This window comes from Podarcis bocagei (assembly GCF_964188305.1).
Source record: "Podarcis bocagei genome assembly, chromosome: Z".
In the NCBI taxonomy this organism is placed as follows: Eukaryota; Metazoa; Chordata; class Lepidosauria; order Squamata; family Lacertidae; genus Podarcis; species Podarcis bocagei.
Genome location: NC_138140.1, coordinates 9574511 through 9601934, shown reverse-complemented (window position 1 = coordinate 9601934; position 27424 = coordinate 9574511). Strand labels below are relative to the sequence as shown.

At 45.7% G+C, this 27424-nt stretch overlaps 2 protein-coding genes across 15 annotated transcripts in view; one reads left to right on the top strand and one right to left on the bottom strand.

Annotated features, from left to right (window-relative positions):
* Positions 1-27424, top strand: part of CACNA1B (calcium voltage-gated channel subunit alpha1 B) — a 345062-nt gene that overhangs the window by 85466 nt on the left and 232172 nt on the right. The gene's annotated exons all lie outside the window — the stretch shown is intronic.
* The window catches only part of SLC31A2 (solute carrier family 31 member 2), a 537879-nt gene continuing 514099 nt past the window's right edge, over positions 3645-27424 (bottom strand). Inside the window, exon 5 of the transcript XR_014004249.1 lies at positions 3645-3707. The gene's annotated coding sequence lies outside the window, so the exon portion shown is untranslated. The remainder of the gene's footprint in view (positions 3708-27424) is intronic.

Below are 27424 nucleotides of genomic sequence, written 5' to 3'. Positions count from 1 at the left end.
TCGGGGCTTTTTGCCCTGCCAGACAAATTTCGAAATATAAGATGCGTTCTTATCTGCAGTCTCCTTGAAAGCAACCCAAAGTAGCCCTTGAGAGAAGGATGACATAGTCTCAAGATTATTTTCTTTTGGGCCAGAATTCTTTTCTTTTTGTTCGCCACCATATTTGATATTTGAGATCTCATATTTGATATTCAAGCTGCCTGATTGAATGAGCATTCAACAGCCTTTCTAAGGGGGTTGGTGGATTCTGAGGATGCTTTGAACTTCCACCGGACCTGCAGCACTGTCCCTATTTCTTTCTTCATTCTCTCTCTCTCTTTTTAAATTTATGGCGTGGATATTTTTAGGCCAGGGATGACAAATATAGTTAATGCATTCGGGTGCTGACGTCAAAGCTGGAGCGAGTGAGTAGGTGGAATGGCAAATGTTTGATCTATCATCTTCATACGGATACTTCCCCTCTGTTCTTCCTCCCTCTCTCCCTCTGCTTTTCAGCCAGAAAGTAAAGTTCTAGAGCTTCTGTGGTAGTCTGGACTTTTCTAGACATAGATATGATGCAATTTCATATTGTGGTTTAAGTGGTTTAAGTGTCAATGCCTCTTCGCAGGGAGCACAGAGTGTAGCTCTGGGAGTGGAATGGGTGGAGAATCTCCCCCTCCACGCGCACGGTGGGTGGAGGCCAGTCCCCACGTGATTTGGATTCCCGGCCACGTCACGTGTGGAGGGGCTGTAAAGCCCGCAACCCCACCTCCTCTGTAGGGCGGAAGTGGCTTTGGAAGCCATGACTGTTCAAAGTGGTACAACAGCACTTTAAATGTGTGGGGTGAGTATGGCCAAAGACTCTGTGAGAGTTCTCTCCTGGAATATAGGCAGAGCCTTGCTAAAGATGTTGGCTATTTGCAGTTTAGTGGCGCTGCAGAGAGCTTGCTGGGGAGAGCATGCATAACAAGGAACTCAAAAATAACTTTAGCAAGGTTTTAATAACAGAAACAAAAACTCCTTTTACACTAAAGATAACAACAACAAACATGACCCAACCACCAACCCATCCCCCAGGGTGATGAGAGAGCTAGGTGCTGCTCCTTATATACTATGCCCAAATGCTGACACAGCTTGATTAACACAACTCAGCAGCACCTACTATGTTTCACAGCTGTAAGACTGGGTCTCATTATTTGCCCTGGCCCTTGAAGACATACACAACTTGTGAAACAATAATGAACCTTCACATTTTACAGTGACCATTCAACAGATCAGACCAAAAGCCCATCTAGTCTGGAATGGTGTTCCCACAGTGGCCAACCAGATGCCTAGAAGAGGATCCACACATCTGGCAATAAGGGCTTCCCAAAATATAACGCCTGGTGTACATTAGGTTACTGTACTGGGCAGAAATGGAAGTGGAGGTGAGGAACATAGGAAGCAACTTTATAGTGTTGGACCATTGGTCAATCTAGCTCAGTATGACACTGACTGGCAGGTTTTCAAATTGGAGAACCCTCCAGCACTACCTTGAGATGCTGGATATTGCACCTGGAACCTTCTACATGCAAAGCAGATACACTGCCATAGAGCTATGGCCCTTCCGCTGAAGGATGCCCCCATACATTCTGCAGGTGGCGAGAGAATATCACCACACAGCAAAAAGCTGCAGTGTGGAAGGTTTCCTGTTTAGAATTCCAGCCACTCCACTCAGTTCCATTCCTCCTCTCCAGGTTTCCCACTCTCCCCATTCAGCTGTCACTCAGCCTTCTTTTACCACTGAGCATGCTCACTCTGCCTTGGGCTGTTTGGGGGCTGGTGCCCCCACCCTCAGGGTTGTGTATCCAACTAAGGTATACACTAAGTCAGCCATGCCCATTCATTTCCCCCCAAGCCTGCTGGTGCTGCTGGTGGTGGTGGTGGTGGTGTGTGTGTGTGTGTGTGTGTGTCAGAGAGAGAAAGAGAGATTGAGGAGTGCTATTTTAGCTAGATAAACAATATAACTCACATCCCAAGTACTGGAAATGGGGGGATAATGCACAATCAATTACTACAGTTGTTAAGCTGCCTCCGGCTATTGATGGCCAAGTGGTGCATTACATGTTAATAGATTATTTCTTGAGAGAAATATTCTGGATATTTGTGAGAAGCAGGGAGTGCTGTGAAACAAATTCTTCATTGCGAGAAGATTCTAGAGTTGACTCCATCGACAAAGCAATGATACCCTTCTGTGTTCTTCTCCCCCACCTGCTTTAAGGGAGCGTTAGTGAACCTCAGCCCCATGGGATGAAAGCAACCCTCAAAGCTTTACTACTACTACTACCACCACCACCACTATTATTATTATTATTATTATTATTATTATTATTATTATTATTATTATTATTATTTACATACCCTCCCAACATTTCTCCAATGAAAATAGGGGTGCCCTATTTAACAGCAGCAGCAGCAATAATTTTATTATTTATACCCTACCCATCTGACTGGGTTGATCGAACCATTCTAGATGGCTTTCAACATACCGTATTTTTCGCTCTATAACACGCACCCGACCATAACACGCACGTAGTTTTTAGAGGAGGAAAATCCGTAGGCATGCCACCCATAGACATTCCCTCCATAACACGCACAGACATTTCCCCTTACTTTCTAGGAGGAAAAAAGTGAGTGTTATGGTGCAAAAAATACGGTATATAAAAACAGAATAAAACAATAAACATTAAAAAACCCTTCACTATACAGGGCTGCCTAAAGGTTGTATAGTTACTTATCTCCTTGGCTTGGTGTGTGTGTGTGTGTGTCACATAACTCCATAGCCTCCAACTATTAAAAGATTCTATACACAATAACTATAAAAAGCCTGAAAGCAGTTAAAAACATTCACAGTCAGGAAGCAAAGTTCGAGAGCTTCTGTGAAAGTCTAGACTTTTCTAGATGTAGATGTGATTCACTCTTTCAAATCACACACTGTTAAGCAGTGCTGTTTGTGAGGAGGTGTAGCCGATAGGAATTATGTAAGGAGTGTGGGCTTCCGTTGTGCTTTGCTAAGTGAAACAGTTAATAATGTGTATTTTCCTTTGTTAACAGATGCAGGATTCCCCCCCATCCCCACCAGTGTGGCTAAATGCTGCTGACATCTCCTGTGCCTCTGCAGACACCCCCTGCGGATAATATTTTTATAGCATGCTCTTGTGGGTGGTGGAATTTGATTCCCCCCTGTTTTACCCCCTCCTTTTTTAGAAAATACTTTCATTCATGCAGGAGAGTGCTACGCATCGCGCTCATGAGTAATGATGTCAATCCTGGGAATAAAACTGTGATGCATAGAGCTAAATGACCCCCCCCACCCCACGTGTCTGAGCCAGTGACTGAAATAGGGCGGGGAGTGATGATTGAGGGAAGTGAAATGGTTTTGTTAAAAAGGCTTTGATAAACTTCTTAATATGCTGTCTTTTAAAAAATAAAAATAAAAATCTATAAGTGGTTTGCAACATTTTTTTAAAAAACATAGACAATCAGTTACATCCATTGTTAGGACAGTGGTACCTTGGATTAAGAACATAATGCGTTCTGGAGGTTCGTTCTTAACCTGAAACTGCTCTTAACCTGAGGTACCACTTTAGTTAATGGGGCCTCCCGCTGCCGCTGCGCGATTTCTGTTCTCATCCTGAAGCAAAGTTCTTAACCCAAGGTACTATTTCTGGGTTAGCGGAGTCTGTAACCTGAAGCGTCTGGAACCTGAAGTGTCTGGAACCCGAGGTACCTTTGTACTACTCAGAGTTATTATTCTAGAAAAAGTGGTGCCAGAGTTCACCATGAACACTTCCTTTAGAATGGCAATGGCATCCACCTGAGAGGCGCTGGAACTCAGTTCTGGTGAGTTCTGTCTGGGGAAAAAATGCCCTGGTTCTACTCAGAGTAAACACACAGAGATTCATGGGCATTACTACCATTGGTTCATTGGGTAGGACTCAACAAATGAACCCTGTCAGCAGAAGCTCATGCAGGGACTACAGCTTATGCAACGGGGCTTTCTCCCCCTCTTCCTGTGCTCCCCCTGAAATTGGTTCAGGTGTGTGTGTCAGGAGAACCCCCCAAAACAGTGCATGGGGGTGGGGGGGGCAATTATTCTCTCTGGCAAGCTGAATGCTTGCTCTGACTGAACCACTAACACAGCACAGTGTAGAATTCCTCCTGTTAATTTCCATGGGTTTACTTTGAGTTGAACTTAGTTGGAGACAACCTGCTCTCATTCGAACAGAAATAATATAAAATCAGTAAAACAGTAATATAAAAGTATACAAAAGCATGGATTCAGTAATTCTTCGTGGTTGGGGCGGGGGTGGTGGGAAGCCTTGTGTTTTAAATGTATATAGTGTGGATGTGACCAAGATGGTGTATGCCGCTGTTTCTCCCACAACTATCCTACTACAGTGGTACCTCGGGTTAAGTACTTAATTCGTTCCGGAGGTCCGTACTTAACCTGAAACTGTTCTTAACCTGAAGCACCACTTTAGCTAATGGGGCCTCCTGCTGCTGCTGCGCTGCTAGAGCACAATTTCTGTTCTCATCCTGAAGCAAACTTCTTAACCTGAAGCACTATTTCTGGTTCAGCGGAGTCTGTAACCTGAAGCATATGTAACCTGAAGTATCACTGTATCTAGCAACAGCTGTAGGGCATCACGTTGACTACACTTACCCTGTTTCCATCTTAGAACCTTGACCAGACTGGAGGTGTTTATGGAGCTAGGGAAGGCGGCAGAAGACAAAGCACTGCAGAGGCACTTGGGATAAAATAGCTCAGGAGGAGAGCACATGCCTTCAATGTAAAATAAAACTAAATACCTGTTAGTTTCCAGTTGGTGTTTCTTATACTTCTGATTAATCTGCATTCCATTTTGTTTACCTCTTGATTTGTGATTTAAACCTAAGCTAAAATTCAAAACCACGTATTTTTTATGAGGTCTTAGGGCTAGCGATGACAAACCTAGTCAGCATCTTAAAAAGCAGAGACATCACCTTGCTGACAAAAATCTGTATAGTTAAAGCTATGGTTTTCCCAGTAGTGGTGTGTGGAAGTGAGAGCTGGACCATAAAGAAGGCTGATCGCCAAAGAATTGATGCTTTTGAATTATGGTGCTTGAGGAGAGTCTTGAGAGTCCCATGGACTGCAAGAATATCAAACCTATCCATTCTGAAGGAAATCAGCCCTGAGTGCTCACTGGAAGGACAGATCCTGAAGCTGAGGCTCCGATACTTTGGCCACCTCATGAGAAGAGAAGACTTCATGGAAAAGACCATGATGTTGGGAAAGATGGAGGGCACAAGGAGAAGGGGATGACAGAGGACGAGATGGTTGGACAGTGTTCTTGAAACTACCAATATGAATTTGAGGAAACTCCGGGAGGCAGTGGAAGACAGGAGTGCCTGGCGTGCTCTGGTCCATGGGGTCACGAAGAGTCGGACACGACTAAACGACTAAACAACAACAACAAGGGCTAGCACTTCACACATCAGCATTGCTGACCACATGCTTGAGGTGGTAGATGATGTTGTCTACCTGGACTCTGCCATAACTAGCAACCTTTCCACCAACATTGAGTTGGACAAGCATCTTAACAAGGCAGCTACGGCAATGGCCTGCCTCTCCAAAAGGATATGGGAGAATGTCCAATATCTGGATGAAGGTCTATCAGGCTTGGGTGCTGAGCATGCTGTTTTATGGAAGTGAGATACAAGCAACTTACACCTGCCAGGAGCGACACCTCAATGCCTTCCACACATGTTGCTTCAGGAAGACTTTGGGCATTACATGGAAGGACAGAGTCTCATACAAAGATGTGGCTCCCAAGCCCACAATCCCAACATGTTCACACTTCTGCCTCAGTGACGTCTACGCTGGCTTCGTCTGCCCACAGAGTGGAAGATGGCAGATTCCCAAGGACGTGCACCAGGCCTGTTGGTAGACCAACTCCGTGTTACAAAGACGTCTGCAAATGTGACAGGAAGTCTGGCAACATCAACCTTGCTGTGTGGGAATTCCTTGCAGACGACTGCAGTGCCTGGAGACAGGCAGTCAAGTCATGTGACCAGAGAAGGAATGATGGCTGGGAAGAGCGCAGAGAGAATAAATGCCATGGTGCGTCTGCAGCAGCACAACCGGACACCTTTCTCTGCCCCAGTTGCAACAAAGCCTGTCTCTCCATCATCAGTCTTTATAGCCACAGCAGGTGCTGCAACTGTCCAACAGCTTGACCTCATCCCCAATGGTGCACTCCTAGTGGAGTGGCAGGGTCAGAGGCAAAATTGGATCATATAATTGAAGAATTGTAGAGTTGGAAGGGACACAAAGGGTCATCTAGTCTAACTTCCTGCAATACAGAGGTCACAACTAAAGAATCCCTGACAAATGGCCATAGAATCTCTGTTTAAAAACCTCCAGTGAATGAGAGTCCATCAACTTCTGAGGCAATGCTAAACAGCTCTTACCACCAGAAAGTTCTTCCTAATGTTTAGTTGCAATCTCAAAGCTTACTGAGACTCTTATGGGGGAGGGGTTTGCATGTGTGTGTGTGTGTGTGTGTGTGTGTGTGTGTGTACAATAATTGTAAGTGTGTGTATGGGAATGTTATATGATGTTCTAATGGTATAATGCATTTGTATTTTTAATGGAAGTTGCTTGGAGACCTTGGTAGCAAGTGACTAATACTTCTAAGAAGTAATGACAATTAAAGATGCATAATGTCTGTCTGCTTTTTCACCTGACATCCTTATGGCCATTGCTTTAGCCATAGGATTAGCACCAAGGCTTGTCTGATGTCACCCCCCTCCCCCAGGGGGACACTGAGTTTTGCAGAATTACTGTTTGTTTGTTTTTTAAAAAAACAACCCTAAAGAGCATTGCCGTCCTCAAAAACAAGATGAAGAAAGCAGAATGAGAGCAAGACATGCTGAGTAGATATGAAGCGCTGAGTATCAGTTGGGGGCGATAGGAAAAGGAGGAGTAGAATGGAGTCTCCTGCAGTGGGTCATGGCTGACTGGCTGGTAGAAACCCCAGGCAAGAATCCTCCTGCTACAAGATGAGATTTGATCACAGCATTTTTTTCTGGGCTGTGTGTGTGTGTGTGAGAGAGAGAGAGAGAGAGACAGAGAGAGAGAGATCATCCAAATCACTAATGCAGGTGTAGGGAACCTTTGGCCCTTCAGATGTTCCTGAACTAGAACTCCCATCATCCCTGGTCACTGCCCATGCTTTCTGGTGCTGATGGGAGTTGTAGTCCAGCAGCATCTGGAGGACCAAAGCTTCCCCGTAGCTGTTGTGTTATAACTAAGCCAAATGATGTCCATTGCAGGAAATTGCTTCATCTCGCCCTGCCTACCTGTGCAATCACTTCTCCCCTTCGGTTGCCTCCCTGTGCCTAGCTCAGTACTGTCTGCACTGGCAGGTCTCTCCAGGGTTTCAGACAGGGAGTCTCTTCCAGCCCTTACCTGCAGAGGCTGGGAATTGAAGCATGTAAAGCAGATGCTTTACCAAATCTACTAAATCCCACTGAGCTACAGCCCTTGGGAGTAAGCCCTTTGGGGGGATAAGGACCTTTCTTCACAAAGTGTCATGCACGTAGATAGTGCTCTATAAATAATAGATGGAGATTTGCCTTTGCCTCTGTTGTAGCTGACCCACTTCACCTACAAAGCTAACACTTCTTGAAAAACAGGGTGCTTTACTGCAACCCGTGCAATCGGCTTCTAGGCGTAAGAACAGTAAAATTAACAACGGTGGAATTTTTATTTTATTTTATTTTGAGGGGAGGGTGTGTTCCTTGGCTATTTATTTTAATCTGGGTGCTCCTCCAGTTTGTTGCCTATTCTACAGTGATTCTTCTTTTCCACCACCCACTTCCTAGCGTGGATTGGGCCTCTCCTGTTTGGAGTGTGGCATTGTAAACAGTCAGTCCCTGTCACTTTGCATCACTTGGGGCTTGATTGCTTGGGCAGACACGCTGTTTGCCGTGTTGGTGGTGTTCTATGAACAAACACAGTGAATCCGTTAAGTGCTTAAAAAAAATAAAAATCTAAGCAGCATTTCCCTCCTCTGCTTCTCCATATAGCAGACTTCTGAGTGCAGCTTTGCTTTTAAAAAAAAGAAAAGTTACCTTGCCTTTTAGCTTTGAGAGCATTGCTGATTAAGGGCCCTTGGTTTGTGTGAGCCCTGGAAAGTGAGGATCTATTGATATTTTTCAACATCGGCTGGAGTTGGCAAGCTAGCTCTAGTTATTGTAGGATTAGCTGGTAACTCTGAACAGATTCATAATTGGAATTCCCCTGGAGGAGGCAAAATGTGCAGAATTCCAACTCTGAACCATAGGAGGTAGAGGCAGCATTCCTCATGAGAACGGAAGCCTTAGGAGCATATACAGCCTTATCTGTCTGCTAGTGCAATGGATCTTGTGCTAGTGGAACAGTGAATTTTAATTTTAATCTAGTGCAACAGTTGCACAACAGAGTGTGCAATCTGTTTCCCAGAAAATTCACCAGCTACCTGCTTGCGCATTATCTTAGCAATGTTTCTCTGGCATAAAACATTTCACCAGTGAAACAAATATACAGCTACATTGCAACAACCCATGGTGTGTGTGTGTGTGTGTCCCAAGAGATGGGTACAGGTGGTACAACTGTACCTCATTCTGTGCTAGGAAGAGCCCTGCTGCAGAGCAGTAGCTGCTGCCTGCCTGAGTTACTTGTTGGTAGATCAAAGGGAGCTGGAAATGGTTAGATTCTGATTTTCCTACCAGGGCTGCAATTCACAGAGTGGTTTAACAATCAGTCCATTGGAACTGTAGCTCTGTGAAGGGAATAGGGGGTCTCCTAACACGTCTCAAGCTACAGCTCCCTGAATTCTTTGCAGGGAAGTCATGTCTGTTTAAAAGGGCTATGATACTGCTTTAAATGTATAGTGCAGATGGGGCCTAAATCTGTCTGATCCATGACATGGATTTTAAGCCAGAGCCATGCATTGTTTTTCCTCCTCATCCTAATTGCTGGTGTTCCTAGGGCAGGCTGGGAAGCTAATTGGAAATTCTGACAGCAGGCAGCTAGACTGACTCCACAGGGCAGGCAGCAAGCTGGAGATGAGTTCAGAGGTACATCAATTTTTAGCTGCAAGCCTGACCCATTTAGTGGAAGTTTTGGGGCTCTTCCACCCACTTCTCACTTGTAAAGAGCCATGGTGCAAGATGCTAAACTTGTTCAAGTACAGATTTTGTCTAGAGAGATGACTCCCAACCCACCCTCCCCTGCCCAATCTGAAAGTTTATCTCCTAATACTTAGATTGCTGAAAGATCTTTGGAAATCTCATACCAGTTGCAACTGCAGCTTGTCTGACATGCTTGTTATTTCTTGTCTTATTTGAAGCCAAATCCATTGCGTTACTACTTGTATATTATTACAGTACAATAATAATACACCATAGAATCATAGAATCATAGAGTTGGAATAGACTACAAGGGCCATTGAGTCCAACCCCCTGCCAAGCAGGAAACACCATCAGAGCATCATCATCATCATCATCATCAACAACAACAACAAAGGAAGCTGACAGAGTCAGACCATTGGGCCACTTAGCTCAGAACTGTTTATCCTGACTGGTGGAGATTTGCCCACTGCCTTGAACAAGGTGGTGATTTGGCCCTCCTCCTCCTTTTTTTTTTTTGAAGAAGAAGTCTTTCCTGGATCTAGATGTTTTTGAAAACTGCTACCCAGTTTCTAAGATTCCTTTCCCCAGCAAGGTGATTACAAAAAAGTTGGCCATACAGCCATAAGATGAGGAAGAAAAGAAAGATTCTATTCTCCCACTGAAACAGATTTAAAAGGCCCTCATTTCAAAACACTTGTGGTTAGAATCTTTCTTTCTTTCTTTCTTTCTTTCTTTCTTTCTTTCTTTCTTTCTTTCTTCCCTTTTATTTAAAGGAGTTTTCCTCCTCCTTCTCTTTTCATCAGTCTGAGGAAAGCCCACTCTGGCTTCTCGCCCACTTTGGTTAGAAGAAAATGGAGACATCAGAGATCTTCAAAGCAAGAAGGGTGAAAATGGCTGGTGGGTGTGTTGATGATGGAATTTTGACAGGAGGGAAGGCAGACTTGCCTTGGAAAAGGCAGCTTGCCATTGGAACATAGGAACCTACTGCATACTGAGTCAGACCATTGATCCATCTAGCTCAGTATTACTTAAACAGACTGGCAGCTCTCCAGGGTTCCAGGCAGGAAGCCTCTCTCAGCCCTACCTGGTGATGTTAGAGTTTAGATCTGGGATCTTCTGCATGCAAAGCAACTGCTGTATTATTTAATCTATTTATTTGTTTACTGTATTTAGAGCCCACCTTTCTCCCGAGATGGGATTCAGGGCAGCTTAAAAGGTAAAGGTAAAGGGACTCCCGACTATTAGGTCCAGTTGCAGACGACTCTGGGGTTGCAGTGCTCATCTCGCTTTATTGGCTGAGGGAGCCGGCGTACAGCTTCCGGGTCATGTGGCCAGCATGACTAAGCCGCTTCTGGTGAACTAGAGCAGCGCATGGAAATGCCGTTTACCTTCCTGCCGGAGCAGTACCTATTGTATCTACTTGCACTTTGACGTGCTTTCGAAATGCTAGGTTGGCAGGAGCAGGGTCCGAGCAACGGGAGCTCACCCTGGCGTGGATTCGAACCGCCGACCTTCTGATTGGCAAGTCCTAGGCTCTGTGGTTTAACCCACAGTGCCACCCACGTCCCCTTCAGGGCAGCTTACAACATTTTAAAACATCAATATAAAATACAAAGTAAGAAAAGCAAATTAGTTTTTTAAAAATGGTTAAAATACAGTAAAATACATTTAGAGCTAGCAGTGGAATACCAGTTGGCCTTGATCACAACTCTGTGATGATCAGCATCATCTGCACATTAGTTTTCAAAGGCCTGTATAAATATGAAGTTCTTAGCCTACTGGCAGAAGGATAACCAAGAGGGATCCATCTAACATCTCTTGAGAGGGGATTCCACAATATGGGAGCAGCCACAGAAAATGCTCTCTCTCATCCACCACCCATGCTTCTGGTGTTAATTGGACTGAAATGAGGCACTCATCCAAGGACCTTAGGACCTCAGCAGGTTCATAGAGGAAGATAACCTGGGCCCAAGCCACTGTGAGAGCTCATGAGAGAAGAAGGAGCCTGTGTGTCTGTTCAGATGGGTGAAATTAGTGCTTTCCTATAGCTTGAATTAGTTGTGATGGATGAGCTGAGGAAACAGGTTCAATCTGTCTCCCTTCCCTCCAGCATTCTTGGTGCTTGGCTTAATCTCCTGGGCCTGATGGATGGGATTGGAGTATCATTTTTCTGTCTTCTGCTCTGGAGGGGGGAGGGGCTGCATCCCATTCTCCAACTGAGGAAGAGCTCCTTTGTTCTGACAACATAAATTGACTGGGGGGAGTGGGCACTTGGGGGGGCAGTGAGTGTTTGCTTTCTTCTTACAAGGCAACCCTATGACAAAGTGTTAGACCTGTTCAGCATGTGGCTGCATTGCAGTGAAATATGGGTGTGTAGCAGCCACTGTTCATTAAAGCTCCATTAATAAGACACACTGGGATGTCAGTGGAAGAATCTCACTGTTGTTTTGCATGATTAAAAAGTGAAGTAACTGGGAGGCAGAGGTTCAGGACGTGTAAGAGCATTGCACAGGACACCCTGTTGCAATTAGAGGTGGAACAATAATCAAAGAGGAATGAGAGAGAAAGAGAGAGGGAGAGATCTAAGTCCCTAAACCTCAACATTTTTTCCAGAGAGATGTTTTCTTTCTAATCTGAAAGTTTGACTTACCTATTAATACTTGGATTGTTGAAAACTCGGTCAATTTCAAACCCTTAGAGATTGCTGTGCTTGTTACACGTTGTACTCCCATAGCCAAATCTTTTGTAATAACTATTATTAGGCATTGTACCACTCCGGTGAGACAGTCTGCAGGCAGCTAGGGTCTCAGCCAGTGTACCAGAAGGAGCTGGTAGACAGCTGCCCTGGACACAGAATTGACCTGTGCCTCCATGGACAGCTGTGAATCCAAAATGACTCCCAGGTTGCGCACCTGGTCCTTCAGGTGTACAGTTATGCCCATTCAGGACCAGGATCACGACCCCCACACCTGCCCACCCACTGTCCCCCAAAAACAGTACTGTCCTGTCAGGATTCAATCTCAATCTATTAGCCACCATCCACTCCCCAATTACCTCCATACACTCACACAGGACATTCACCACCTTCACTGGTTCTGATTTAAAAGAGAGGTAGAGCTGGGTATCATCCGCATACTGGTGAACAGACAGCCCAAACCTCCTGATGATCTCTCCTAGCAGTTTCATATAGATGCTGAAAAGCATGGGGGAGAGGACGCAACCCTGAGGCATCCCACAAGTGAGCGTCCAGGGGTCCAAAAACTCACCCGCCACCACTACTTTCTGGATATGACCCAGGAGAAAGGAGTGGAACCACTGCAAAACAGTTCTTCCAACTCCCAGCCCTCCTAGATGGTTCAGGAGGATACTGTGGTCAACAGTATCAAAAGCTGCTGAGAGATCCATCAGGACCAAGAAACAGCTTTCACCTCTGTCCCTTGCTTGCTGGAGATCATCAACCAGTGCTACCAAGGCAGTTTCAGTCCCATGTTGGGACCTGAATCCCTATTGGAAGGGGTCCAAATAGTCTGCATCCTCCAGGCATGTCTGGAGTTGTCCAAATATGGTTTTTAAAGAAGTGGTGTGATGATAGCTTCTATAAGGGGGGGTCTGTCACAGACGGAAGCATTCACCACCCCACAGAGCCCATTGTCCAGCCCTGCCTGGCTCACTTTTATGAGCCAGGATGAGCAAGGATCAAGGAGATAGGCGGTCGGTTTCACTCGTCCAAGCAGCTTGTCCAAAACCTTGGTAGTAACAGGTTGAAATTGATCCCACACAACTTGACTAGACAGAGCTCTGGCACTCTCCCATCCTGGCCCTGCTACCACGGTGGAGTCTACCTCCTTCCAATTCTGATCTGCAAAAAAAAACAAACCTTTGCATAACCGTTACAGGAGTCATTATCGGACCTTTATGGTTTTACATTTTAAACTACCTGAAAGAGTCTCCTGGAACTGTTTTCTGCAGAAGCAGAAGCAATAGAGGCAGTGAAGAAGATCCTCTTTGCTGTTGCTATTGCCACATGGTAGGCTCGATGTTGAGCTCTAACCTGTATCCTGATTCAGAGTGAGTTTTTTTGCTATCAGCACTCTAACTGTCTTAGTGGTTGTTTCATTACCCTTAGCTCTGGGGAAAACCATGGGGCCATCCGGGCTCCATGCAATTGAAGAGGACACTTTGGAGCCAGACAGTCAGAAGCCCTGGTTAGCTCTAAATTCCAGCAAGCCACCAGGGAATTAGCTGAGGCCATCAGCATGGGGTAATACATCCCACCCCCACTCTCTGGAAACCATTTGGATCCATTAAGTGGCAGGGGTGGACCATTCAAATTTATCTCACCTCCCTGTGGAGGGGAAAAGTCATGGAGAAGTCTACTTGCACCAGGAAGTGATCTGACCATGGCACTTCTTTTGTTCTACTGGAACTTAGTGTCAGACCACCGACGTGCACAGAGGTAAATACAGTGGACGCTCGTGTTGTGAACGTGATCTGTGCGGGAAGCACATTCACAACCCGCAGCATTCGCAACCCACAGCGCCGCATCTGCACATGCACGGGTTGCGATTCGGCACTTCTGCGCATGCACAAAGTGTGATTTAGCGCTTCTGTGCATGTGCAAGCGGTGAAACCCAGAAGTAACCCGTTCTGGTACTTCTGGGTTCGGTGCGCAACCTGAAATTGTGCAACCCAAAGCGTCTGTAACCTAAGGTATGAGTGTACCAGGTTTAAAGCAAGCATAAAGTTCTTCTGTGGGGGATTTTCAGCTGTACCAGACGGGTGGCATGAAAGAAGCACTCTCCCTGAGCATGGAGCTTTCTTCGTGGTTTTTTTTCCGGGGGGGGGGTGTATTCTCACCCTAGGGGAAAGAGGCCCAGCCCTCCATAATAATTATCTATAGAGCTGCAGGTGGCAAATTGCTGTACATGGGCATGTCTAGGAAGAACAGAGGGTTAGAGGAGAGGCTGGATCAAATAAGCACTCTGAAGATCACACAGCTAGTTACTTGGAGGTAGAAGATGGCAATTAAGCTACACATTCTGAAAATGAACATAATTAGTACAATTAACTGCCTCCAATGATAATTAATTGCCTTGAACAATAGTCACAGGGGATGTGGAAGGATTTGTTAAACAATCAATGCAACATCTGTAAATCTGCATTTCCTTATCTTGACTGGGACAGCCTGTCCTATCTTGAAATGGAATTTGCACCATTGGTCCTAGATAAATGGTTCATGATTATGTTGCTCTCCTCTCCCTGTTTTGGGGACCCAGAGGGGATTAAATGGGCCACCCATTTTCAGCATGCTACCTAAGGATGCTTCCAAAATTCAACTCTTCTGAATTTCTCCCCAGATTTCAAAGTTGTAATTTAACTGGCCTTCTTTCCAAAGTGAAAGCTTTGTGCTAGGGATATTCTGAGGTCCTTTCCCCCAGAGGAATACAGCGCCAAAAGAGGGCATAGTTTTCCATACAATGCACATATAATAATTTATACACAACCCTCTTTTACAGTTATTCATAAATACCATAGGAAGCGCCCTTCTTGACTCCACCTTTATCCTTTGGTCATGATGTGTTTTTGCCTCACTGCTTCTGGTTCCTGGCTCCCCTCATATTGCAGTCCAGTCAGTGTGCATGCAAAGCCTTTCCCTACTTTGAATCACTTTACTGGGTTCACCACACTGTCCTATGACAGAAAAAGGTTATGTTGTTTAGGGGTGAGGATGCCTTTTCAGCCTGAGTGGTTCATTTCCTTCAGTGCAGGCTTCGGAGAGCCACATGGCAGGAGTGGGTGGAGACAGAGATGGAAATGGATGGAGCAATGAATGTAAAATTTGCTTTTGCACAGAAAACTAGCTTCTATGCCCACCCCTCTCTATCCTTCACCCAGGCAAGCAAAAGGCCTGATCAGAGTCAAGGACACATTCCAGCCAGGCAAAAGCTCTCTGGGTGTGAACCAGAGCCTGCGAGTGGAATGGTCTAGCAAAAGTTCTGAGCGTGAGATAGAGACGCCTAGAGAACTGCATTTGGCCCCTGGGCCTTCAATGCCTCACCCCTGTTCTGCTCTGTTGCTTATGTGAAAAGAAGCCAAAAGACTTTCAACTAATATGGGTATGGGGAACTTTTGGCCCTCCAGATGTTGCTGGACTGCAACTCCCATCATCCCTGACTATTGCCCACACTGGGTGGGTCTGATGGGAGTTGGAGTCTTAATAATTAGAAGATCTCTTTCTTCTTTTAAGTTCCATATTGAATTTCCCTTAAATTCATATCTGTTGTTTGCTTGTGTGCACATCCACTCGTTTTGTGCGAGAGGCTCCTTCATTGCTGGAGACTGTCATCTGGAAACTTTAGTCTGCAGAGAGAAGAGCGCAAAAGTCTGGGGAAAGAGCAGATAATTACCTTTCTAATATAATTACAGACAGGTCAGTGATCCTTTTATTTCCGAATGCATGTATTTCTGGTGCTAATCCAATAACAGACCAGATTTTAAATTTGCGAGGTTATCAGTTGCCTGGAGCAACCAACCCTCTTCTCCGTGGTTGAGAGAGATCCGTCATAGGAAACAACCTGCAAAAACATTATGGAAGATGATACCTCATTGTTGACTTTCTTCAAGCCACAATGGTGGGAAGCCAATTAAATAAATTGGCTTGCAATTGTTGAGGCTGCCACAATAACAAAACTGGATGGATGGAATCTAGACTTGCTTCTGAATTTGACATCCAGGACTCCACTTCCTTTGGAGGAGGAGAGGCCATGGCAGGAGAACATCTGCTTTGCATGTAAGAGGTCCCAGCTTCAGTCCCCAGCATCTCTAGGTAAAGGTAAAGGCAAAGGGACCCCTGACCATTAGGTCCAGTCGCGGATGACTCTGGGGCACTCATCTCGCTTTATTGGCCAATGGAGCCAGCGTACAGCTTCTGGTTCATGTGGCCAGCATGACTAAGCCGCTTCTGGCGAATCAGAGCAGCTCATGGAAACGCCGTTTACCTTCCCGCCAGAGTGATACCTATTTATCTACTTGGACTTCGTGCTTTCAAACTGCTGGGTTGGCAGGAGCTGGGGCCAAGCAACGGGAGCTCACCCCATCACGGGGATTCGAACTGCCGACCTTCTGATCGGCAAGCCCTAGGCTCTGTGATTTAACCCACAGTGCCACCTGCTGTGAAACTGTCTTAATCTGGAGAGCCAGTGCCAGTCAGTTTCAACACTACTATGCTAATTCCCCCAGTAAAGTTGACTGAGCAGGATGAGATTTCTCCAGTTGCTTATCACTTAGGCATGGTAGAATAGGCATGCCTCTCTAAGGCCCTGGGCATAAAAGCTGTCTTGGCTCTATAAAATGATGCAGGGACATCTTGGCAGTGGGGCTGGTGCCCATTGGGGCAAGGCTGGTCAGAAGTTGCAGGACCACAGAAAGCTCCCAGTAAGCACTGCCTCAGTCAAAACGTGGGAGCAAACTGAAGCCCTTCCAGCCTCTGTCTCTAGACTACTTTTTCTAGGTTCCAGCTGCTGGTGGAGAACTTCAGGGCCTTGAAGAGCCAGCCCTCTGGCCTGAAGACAGGCACTCCTCCTCAATTCTATTGCCTCCCTACTGTTGTGCTCCCTGCTCTGCTGGACCGGTGAAATACAGTGGGAGGCATCTGGTTCCTCAGGGAAAGGTAGCCACAAGTGTTTGGCCTCTGGCCCTACAGACTGGTGGTCTAGGATGTTCTTCATGGGACTTCTGTCTGACAGCCTCAAGTGTAGTGGCCCTCTGACCTCCAGGAGCTGGCTCAGAGCCCTGAACTTGATCCAACTCTTTTGCTGGTGCCTCTTGCAGCCTCTGATTTTGTGTCCAGATTGCTGCTGGATTCAGGGGTAATGGCAGGTGCTGCCTCTACTGCAGAAGGCTAGTTGGCATTATGGCTAGTTGGCATTGGTAGCCTTATTTTCCATTAATTTGTCTGGCCTTTGAACTCAGTAGTCATCACACATCTTGTGGTAGTGAGTTCCATAGTTTAACTATGTGCTGTGTATGAAGAAGTAGGTATTTCCTTTGGTCTGTCCAGAATTTCTGCACAATACATTGAGGGCTGCCGTGTTGTTGTTGCTGTTGGTTAATGTATTTATAGGCCACCCAAGTTGTGATTCAAGGTGGCTTACAACATTTAAAAACATCAATTATAAAATATAGAAAAACAAACTAGAGGAAAACAGTGATTAAAGTGTATCTGAACACATTTAGAACCAGCAATTAAAAGACATCTTGCCCAGATAGCAGCCCAGTTAATGCTCAGCATCAACTGCACCTTAGCTGTCAAAAGCCTGTCTGCAGAGGAAGGTGGGAGACTGCCTGTGGAAGGATAGCAAAGAGGGAGCCAGTCTAACCTATTGTGGGTTCAACAATCTGGGAGCAGCCACAGAAAAAGACTCTCTCTTGTGTCACTATCAATTAAGTTCCTGATGTTGATGGAACCTAGAGTGGGTGCTAAGCCATGGATCTCAGCACCCAAGGAGGTAGCCTGGGCCCAAGCCATATAGATATATATTAGTCATTTCTACCAAGGTCTCTAAGTGACTTCTGCTTAAGCATAAATACATTTTCACCTGCTTTGTCCATGACATTTCAACCAAAGGAGCACTTTTCTCCAGTAACACCCCAACTGAGATCACAGTGGAGCCATAAAGGAACAGCACCAGCAGGCCACATTGTTCAGGCCGTGTCCTCCGTGTGTGAGCATGTTGGAGAGAGATGGTTTTTTTCCTCCTTTTCAGCTGTTTCCAAGGGTTACCAGAAGGGAGAAATCTCTGTGATAATGAAAAATGAGAGGAAAGCAAAATGACAAAGCAAATGTCAGAATTGCTTGCTGTGGAAATGAGATGTTCCTCCACCTTGCTCCAGGTGTACACTTCATGCTCTTAGGAATGTACCATTTCCAAAAGCCATGCTCTGTTCTGCAGGGATCTCCAGTTAGCCTTGGATCATGCTTGAAAGTCTCTGTTTTTGTTGAGAGTTGGGATGAAGTTCCCCAATGATCTCTTCCCCTTTAAGGGGATCAGGACGAAGGTCCATCTAGTCCAGCATTCTCTTCTCACATTGTCCAGCCAGATGCCACAATGGGAAGTCCACAAGCAGGACCTGAGTGTGATTCCCAGCAACTGGCATTGAGAGACATCCACCCTCTGACAGTAATCATGGCTATTAGCCATTGAGAACTTTATCATTCCCAAATTTGCCTAATCTTCTTTGAAAGCCATCCTGGTTGGTGGCCATCGTTACCTCTTGTGTTAGCAAAGTCCATACAGGCCACGATCATTTTAGGCACGTCCCATTGATGCATGATCACCAATGCACAGATCCTTTTGGACCCAAAAGAGGGTGGGATGTGGCAGGGCAAAATGGGGCAGGGTACGCGAGGGGCTGGAAACAGAATCCCAGTGGGAAATGGTCACTATCCTGACTATTCCAAGGTTCTGCTGTGATTCCTAGAAAACTTTTCCTTATCCACTTTCTCATCACGAATAATTTTATTTACCTCTATCACTACCCCCCCATCTCTAAACTAAATAAATCCCTAATGTGGTAACATTCGCTGATGGGGAAGTTGCTCCAATACCTTGATCACTTTTGGTCGACCTTTTCTGAACAAGGAAATGGGGCAACACTTGCTGAATCCAGTGATTAGAAGTGTCTAGCAGGGTGGCGCTGTGGGTTAAACCACTGAGTCTAGGATTTGCCGATCAGAAGGGTGGCGGTTCGAATCCCCATGACAGGGTGAGCTCCCGTTGCTCAGTCCCAGCTCCTGCCAACCTAACAGTTCGAAAGCACGTCAAAGTGCAAGTGCATAAATAGGTACCACTCTGGCGGGAAGGTAAATGGTGTTTCCGTGCACTGCTCTGGTTCGCCAGAAGCAGCTTAGTCATGCTGGCCACATGACCCGGAAGCTGGACTCCGGCTCCCTTGGCCCGTAAAGCGAGATGAGCGCCGCAACCCCAGAGTCAGTCAAGACTGGACCTAATGGTCGGGGTCCCTTTACCTTATGTTTAGAGAGGCATACATTGAGTTAAAATATGCATGGGAATGAATGGCTGGCAGATGCTTGCTCAAATAGTTTTTGATGGCTGATAGCTAGTGAATACACCACACACATATCAGGATGTCTGTAGGCGCAGTGGTACTCTTAAGATATTCATATGGCACTGGATGGGCCTCTGAACTATCTCCATCCACTGCCTTCCTTGGTCATGCAGTGATGAGTACACAGAACTGAAGGAGGAAGTGGGAAGAGTGATGCTCTTTCCTCAAACACTTTTCAGCTTTATATACATTTCAAGACTCATGATTAATTTTGCCTAATTTAACTTTTGGCACTTCAAAAAGTGAAGTGTGTGAGTGCACACTTTATCTTTCTGTGCCTGTGGGAGGCTAACTTGGGGGTGGAGGGAGAATAGTCCCCCAGGGCCTAAAATGTTTGAAAACCCTTGCTTCACATGCTTGAGCGCTTGTGCGTGTGGACTCTAGAAATTTTTTTCTACCAGAATTTGCTTATGTTAAATTTACATAGCAATTGGACTGTGCATGTTCTTTATTAAGCATTTTTTTCTGATTTGTTTGTGTGTGGAGCTTACATGGCAGAAAGCTGAATTAACCCAGTTTGCTTGCATGGTGGTTCTGTGTCTTCCCATTAGTCATTTTGTTCACCCCACACTTTTCAGTGCATTTCCCCATCATTTTCCTCACCACAAATACACCAGTTTCTTTTTAAAAGTGGGTTTGTTGCACTAGGGCAACAGAGCATTTTAATTCACATTAATTGCACAAAACTATGTTTCCAGTACCGTATATGACTGAATTCGGCCTGTAAACAATGGAGGCACCCTGTGTCTCTAAAATAACAACAACCCCCGTCTTTATACTTCTGCAGAGTTTCTTTATGCTGAAGGAAACATGTTGGGTGGAAGATTCCCCCCCCCCATTCCACCACATCAGAGTGAGATGAATGGTTGTTGTACATTTTTGATCTCTGATCTTGGGGGAACAGAATACAAAATACTGTAGCAAACATGTGGGCTTGCCTGCTTCAGTGATTCTGTTGGTCATCACAGTTTTGCTGCAGAACAAATGCCATCCTCTGAGAGCAGGTTCAGCAGTTGAGTGTTAAAATCTACAGAATGGGCAGATCTCTTCACAGGCAAATCTCTCAACAGTTCCCACTGAGAAAGCAAATTTGAATGTCTGCTTTTTGCTTTCCTGGGATGCACCAACATCAGGTATTTAACTGTAACATAGCCATGGCTTGCTAGCTCGCTTTTTAAAGTGGTGTGTACATGGAAAGTGTAGCACCCTGCTTGTGGTTAACGCTTAGCTGGAATGAAATATTCAACGCAGCAACAGAGAAATTAAAATAATAATTTATTTGTCAGACAAATAAATGAGAGGCACAGTGGTATATGGTTACCAAGCTCTGGCCTGCCTCCTGCCATTATGGCCAGCCCTTATATTTCCTTAATCCACCCCCCTTTGCTCCTCCTGTGGCTGCCTCTGTTCAATCAGCCTGCTTGAATTTCCTATTGGCTGATTGCTATAACCAATTTTAAGATACACTCATATCCTCCTGTCCTTATATGGAACACAAAGAGCTATATTTTGTTACATCTATAAATGACAAATAAGTAGTAATATATCTTACATGTGTCTCAACAAGGAATCTTAATTACCAGCTCACCTCTTGCCCTCCCTGCCCTATTGCCTTCTAAAACAAATGGTTAATCTTAAATTTTTATCTTAAACATATGTCAAGGATCTTGAGTTTCACATCAACATTGAAAGATATCCTTCATTTGAAGGTTTCCAAACAAATGTCTGACAGCCATATATCAGGACAGCTCTGATGGCGTCTTGCCGTCTAGGAGGAAAACACTGTCAAGGTTCTCTAAAAACAGCTGGCCTGCCTGGCATGAAACTTTTGAAAATCTAAGCCCATTTAATTTAGGAACCTGATCAAGATATAAGCCAATATATGCCTTGATTAAAAATGCAGTCTATATTCAGATGCCACATTCCCCCCTTTCAAGCTCAAGGACCTTGGTACCAAGTGTCCTTGATAGCTTGATCTGCATTATATTCCTGAGTTAAAGCTCTGTATAGGGCCATGATATGAGGTAGAGTTTCATTCGAAATCATCTTGCTAATTGTACTTCTAAAACATGAAATGATACATGGCATCATACATAAAACCATTACCACTACTGTCAAGAAAAACAAGCAAGACAATAGTATCCCTTTGAGTCCTGTGACATTAGGTAACCATCCCATATCCCATCCTTCCCATGTTTGTACTGGGACATGTGCTATATTCTCCATCTTTGTGGCCAACACACGGATTGCCTCACCATTATCAGAAATGTTAAAGCAACAGGCATTCCCTGTCAAGTTCATGACTCCACATAGGCCTCCCTGCTTGGCAAGTACATAATCCATTCCCATTTTCAGCTGCAAAATGCGGCTCTACTTTCATCCAACTGTTGTGCAATAAGTCTCAAACTCTGGGCCGTTACATTGGTTACAAGTTCCACTACTGCTTGCAATCGAATTATTCTGTTTAGATTATAAATAGGATCCCGTGCCCCTTGTATGAGCTCACCAGGATTCCAGGAGGCAGGATCATAATAGGCTATAATGCGCTCTGGTGGCCAATCATCAGTACCGCTCCAACTTTGGGTACTTCCTCCTGCTATATGAGAAATATCAGCGTTTCTTCGTGTTCGCTTAGCTGAACTAGTGGGCATAATCCACATTGGTGGTAATACCCATCCCAGGAAACAAGTCCCACTCCATTTGGAAGGGAGTTTCTTGTATGCCCATTCTCCACATATCCACCACAACCATCGGGTCTGAGGTCTTTGGTACGTGGAGTACAGAAGGCGAAATAGCAAAAGAGGTAGAGAGTTCACAGTGCAGTATGTTAGATTGCCTTTTTCTGTCACAGTTATGTTCCATACCACTTTCCATGCATGAATAAAAGGGGTTGCACAGGGCAAGGTATTCCGAGTTCGATAGGTAGTACCGTTTGCCCAGGTATGACTATTCTTAATATAATCCCAAGTATAGTGACAATGAGAAGAGCCTATCATGGTAGAATCAGCTGCATCTGATGATTTATGTACACAGAATTCCCCTTGTACAGGTATAACTCATAATGGTTTAGTTAAGTTCCATCCGAGGAAATTCTGTACTTCTGCTTGGTGTGGCATTTCGCTTACCATACCAATGGCATCTAATGGTATCGGTAATAAGGGCATACCTCCCTCTGAATCATCTGGCCCAAGAGAGCAAACAAGGCAATTGGTCCTATTTGCAACATTGCCTACCATTTCAGCTAAACCTACCCACATATTGTGGTCATAGCGGAATCCATATTTAGCAAATTTGGTCAGATTCAAGGACCCTTCCTCTTCCCAAGGGATCAGGATTAATAATAATATCATGTTGATGTCTAGCATATGCATTCCTTCCACAAAAGATTACCTTATTGTGATAGCATAAATATTAGTCCCAATATAATTCCCCCAGTGACAGGAATGGGGAACCACCAAGACCAAAACATATATCCCAAGGATCCCCAATGTGTAATATCCCTGATAATTGTTCCACAAGGGGGCAGTCAATCAATTGTATAAAAGAATCTTCCCGCTCACAGTCACTGGTTCAGACGCTCCTCAAGCTTCAGGCGTGCGCAGGTCAGCCAGCTTCCAGGGTGTGGCTGCAGCAGGCCGGTCGTCTAATGTTGCCCGTGACCTAGCCCGTTCCCCGTAGGGCTAGATACAGGGGTTTTTGGAGAGAGTCAGTTTTAAAGGATTAGAGGGGTCACCTTTGCACGTCCAACTGCCTTCGGACTTCTTCAAACGGGAGTGATGAATCCAGGGGGGTCACCTCAGCTACCTTCACCGCTGTTGGAGTAGAGAGCAAGACGGTGTAAGGTCCACGCCACTTAGGTGCAAGTGGATCACGTTTCCACTCTTTCACCCATATGCTATGCCAGCCTGAAGCTGATGAATCGGCCCGGCAATGCTGCACGGCGTGCGCTCGAGGGCCCACCTGTTAAGATAAAAAAAAACAAACAAACACGGGAGAGAGACAAAAACACGGGAGAGAGATTGCACTTATCCCTGTGTCACATGGTCTCCTATTTGTTTGAGGTCAGTTGGAATATCCTGAACAAAGGAGGGCGGCCTCCCATACAGGAGCTCAAAAGGTGACAACTTAAGTCTTTTTGTGGGTGTGCACCGAACACGAAACAGTGTTATGGGTAACACGTCTACCCTCCTGAGACTTTAGACATATTAGTGGGCTTCTGGCATGCCCTGCAGATACCTTGCACAAGCGTCTGGCGGTAGGTGGTAAGCCTGGCCAGGTGAATTGCATTGTTTGGATCCCAATTAGGATCTTCCAAGGGAAAGTTGTCCTGGAGATGACGACCAATATTATAAATATTTCCCACTCTGGCCTGCTCACGCAAATATATCTGTGCCTTTTCAATTATGTCTCTCCTTTCCTCAGTGGTGAAGAGAGTATTCAGGAGCTGGCGACAATCTGTCCAAGTAGGACTATGAGTATTTATTATTGAAGTCACCAAGTCCATCATAGCCTGAGGTGGCTGTATTGCTTGCTGACCGATCAAGGTCTCCCTGTAACTTCTGTAATAATTCTCTAGGACTTGGATGTACAGGGGTTTGGGGTGGGCAATTAGTTGTTCCACTAAAGGAGACTGTAGATGGAGTTCTACTGGGACTCACAGGTGGAATAACCACTTCTGCTTGGGCTTCATTATAGAACTCCAATGCCTCCTGAAGATATTTTTCATAATCTATCAAGGAATCAAGTTCTGTGACTCCACCCCCATTATTCATTCCACTTTCTTGCCTTGGGGTTACAACTGGTGGAGTGTTTGGATTTATTTGGCAAGATTCCTTTCCTAGCTTTGGCTTTTACAGCCAATAATTTGCATCGTTGGACTTTGCATTCCCTTATCCATGGAGGATTTTTATTTAATGTGCTCAGCCAGGAATCTATATATGAAAATTGTTCTGGGCACCCTCCAGTCTCTTTGGCGATGTTAGACCAAAGTTTGCTTACTAAATTTATATCAAAGGTTCCTTGAGATGGCCATTCAATATTTTGATTCGGCCACTCTAATTCACATAACGTTCTCAGGCGCTCTGGCGTCAGTTTGACTCCATATGCCCCTGAGAAGGCTTTCTTAAAATTATTTAACATACATTCAAAAGGTGTATTTCCCCCCTTTGAACCCCCAACTCCCATTGTATGGCCCTGTGAAGTATCCACTCAGTCACTCACACACACACCTTACTGGGAAACGAAGTAGTACTCACTCCACACTTAGGTCAGCTACACATTGTACTTTCTCACACATGCAATGCGCCAGATACTTCACCACACACTACCTCCCATTCTTCCCTTTTCCCCCACCAGATCACCATCTGATATACCCAGCCACCTAGCGTACTCAGTTCCCCTTTACTGAGACGCAGAAGTTTGATCAGGACTTCTCTTCCTCCCAATTAATTGGAGGGCCAAAACCCCTTAGTGCACTTACCCTTAGCTGGTTCCCTGTTTATTTCTCTGGTCCCCCCCGGTCCGTCGCCGTCAGTGGGCAGGGTATCAGACAGACGAGACTGCTGCGTTCCCCTGGAAAAAATTTTTCCAGTGCGCGCTGGGTAGGCACAGTTGTCCTCTCTCTTGTACCCCGTCCAGTGAGGCGAAGGCGCTGCGTTCCAGCAGACCACTTATCCGAGTCGCAGGCACCATAAAATGTAGCACCCTGCTTGTGGTTAACGCTTAGCTGGAATGAAATATTCAACGCAGCAACAGAGAAATTAAAATAATAATTTATTTGTCAGACAAATAAATGAGAGGCACAGTGGTATATGGTTACCAAGCTCTGGCCTGCCTCCTGCCATTATGGCCAGCCCTTATATTTCCTTAATCCACCCCCCTTTGCTCCTCCTGTGGCTGCCTCTGTTCAATCAGCCTGCTTGAATTTCCTATTGGCTGATTGCTATAACCAATTTTAAGATACACTCATATCCTCCTGTCCTTATATGGAACACAAAGAGCTATATTTTGTTACATCTATAAATGACAAATAAGTAGTAATATATCTTACATGTGTCTCAACAAGGAATCTTAATTACCAGCTCACCTCTTGCCCTCCCTGCCCTATTGCCTTCTAAAACAAATGGTTAATCTTAAATTTTTATCTTAAACATATGTCAAGGATCTTGAGTTTCACATCAACATTGAAAGATATCCTTCATTTGAAGGTTTCCAAACAAATGTCTGACAGCCATATATCAGGACAGCTCTGATGGCGTCTTGCCGTCTAGGAGGAAAACACTGTCAAGGTTCTCTAAAAACAGCTGGCCTGCCTGGCATGAAACTTTTGAAAATCTAAGCCCATTTAATTTAGGAACCTGATCAAGATATAAGCCAATATATGCCTTGATTAAAAATGCAGTCTATATTCAGATGCCACAAAAGGGTGCATGCAGATGGCATACAGTGGTACCTCAGGTTAAGTACTTAATTCGTTCCAGAGGTCTGTACTTAACCCGAAACTGTACTTAACCTGAAGCACCACTTTAGCTAATGGGGCCTCCTGCTGCTGCCGCCCCTCCAGAGCACAATTTCTGTTCTCATCCTGAAACAAAGTACTTAATCTGAAGCATTATTTCTGGGTTAGCAGAGTCTGTAACCTGAAGCGTATGTAGCCTGAGGTACCACTGTACTTCATCTGGAAAGATTGGCAGGTGGAGCTGGGAAGCAACTGATGTTTGTGATTAGGGGTGGGTGAATCTGCCAATTTCAGTTTATCTCCATTTCTCATTACAGTGGTACCCCGCAAGACGAATGCCTCGCAAGACGGAAAACCCGCAAGACGAAAGGGTTTTCTGTTTTGGAGGCGCTTCGCAAGACGAATTTCCCTATGGGCTTGCATCGCAAGACGAAAGCCCATAGGGAAATGCTGGCGGTCGGGAGCAAAGACTTTCGCCCACAGCCGGCCTTCAGAAGAGGACCTCTTCTGAAGGCCGGCGGGGGGCAAAAGTCTTTGCTCCCCCCCGCCTGCCTTCCCCCCGCCTGCCCCGGGCGATCTTAAAATGCTGGCGGGCGGGAGCGAAGCGTTGCCGACCCCCAGCATTTTAAAATCTCCCCGTGTCCCGGGGAGATCTTAAAATGCTGGGGGTCGGGAGCGAAGCGCTGCTGACCCCCAGCATTTTAAAATCTCCCCCTGTCCCGGGGAGATTTTAAAATGCTGGGGGTCGGGAGCGTTCGCTGCCGACCCCCAGCATTTTTAAACGCTGTTCCGAAGCGGGGGGCGGGAACAGCTGCCCCATCCGCCCCACTTCGGAACGCTGTTCCGAAGCGGGGAGGGGGGCGGGAACAGCTGCCCCATCCGCCCCACTTCGAAACGCTGTTCCGAAGTGGGGCGGGGGGCGGGGACACCTGGCCCAGCCGCCCCACTTCGGAAAGCTGTTCCAAAGTGGGGCGGGTGGCGGGAACACCTTCTGAAGGCGGGCAGGGGGCGAAAGTCTTTGTCCCCCCTGCCTGCCTTCCCAGGGGCTTTTAAATCGCCCCGGACAGCGGAGAAGTCCTCCGCTGTCCGGGGCGATTTTAAAATGCCGCCCGCCAGCATTTTAAGATCGCCCCGGACAGCGGAGAAGTCCTCCGCTGTCCCAGGGTTTTTTAAAATGCTGGGGGTGGGAAGAAAAGCCCTTGTCGTCCCCCCCCCCAGCCTTCAGAAGTGGTCCGGGGACAGACTGTCCCCGGACCTGGTCTGAAGGTGGTTTCCCTAGGAACGCATTAATTGATTTTCAATGCATTCCTATGGGAAACCGTGCATCGCAAGACGAAAAAACCGCAAGACGAAGAGACTTGCGGAACGAATTAATTTCGTCTTGCGAGGCACCACTGTATTCTAATCTTAAATGCTCCACATTTCCACATCAGTTTGCATTTTTTTTTATTCTTCATGACAATGAATCATTAATGAACTGAAGACGTTGTTAAACAAATTCATAGGCCGCCTCACCTCACATCATAGAGGCAATGAAGCAGCGTACATGATAAAAACAGAGATAAAGAAGAGAAAGAGAAGCTCTAAGAACAATAAAATGAATTCAGCACCCTCTAGAACAAGAGATCACCTTACACCCTATATGCCCACTCGACTTCC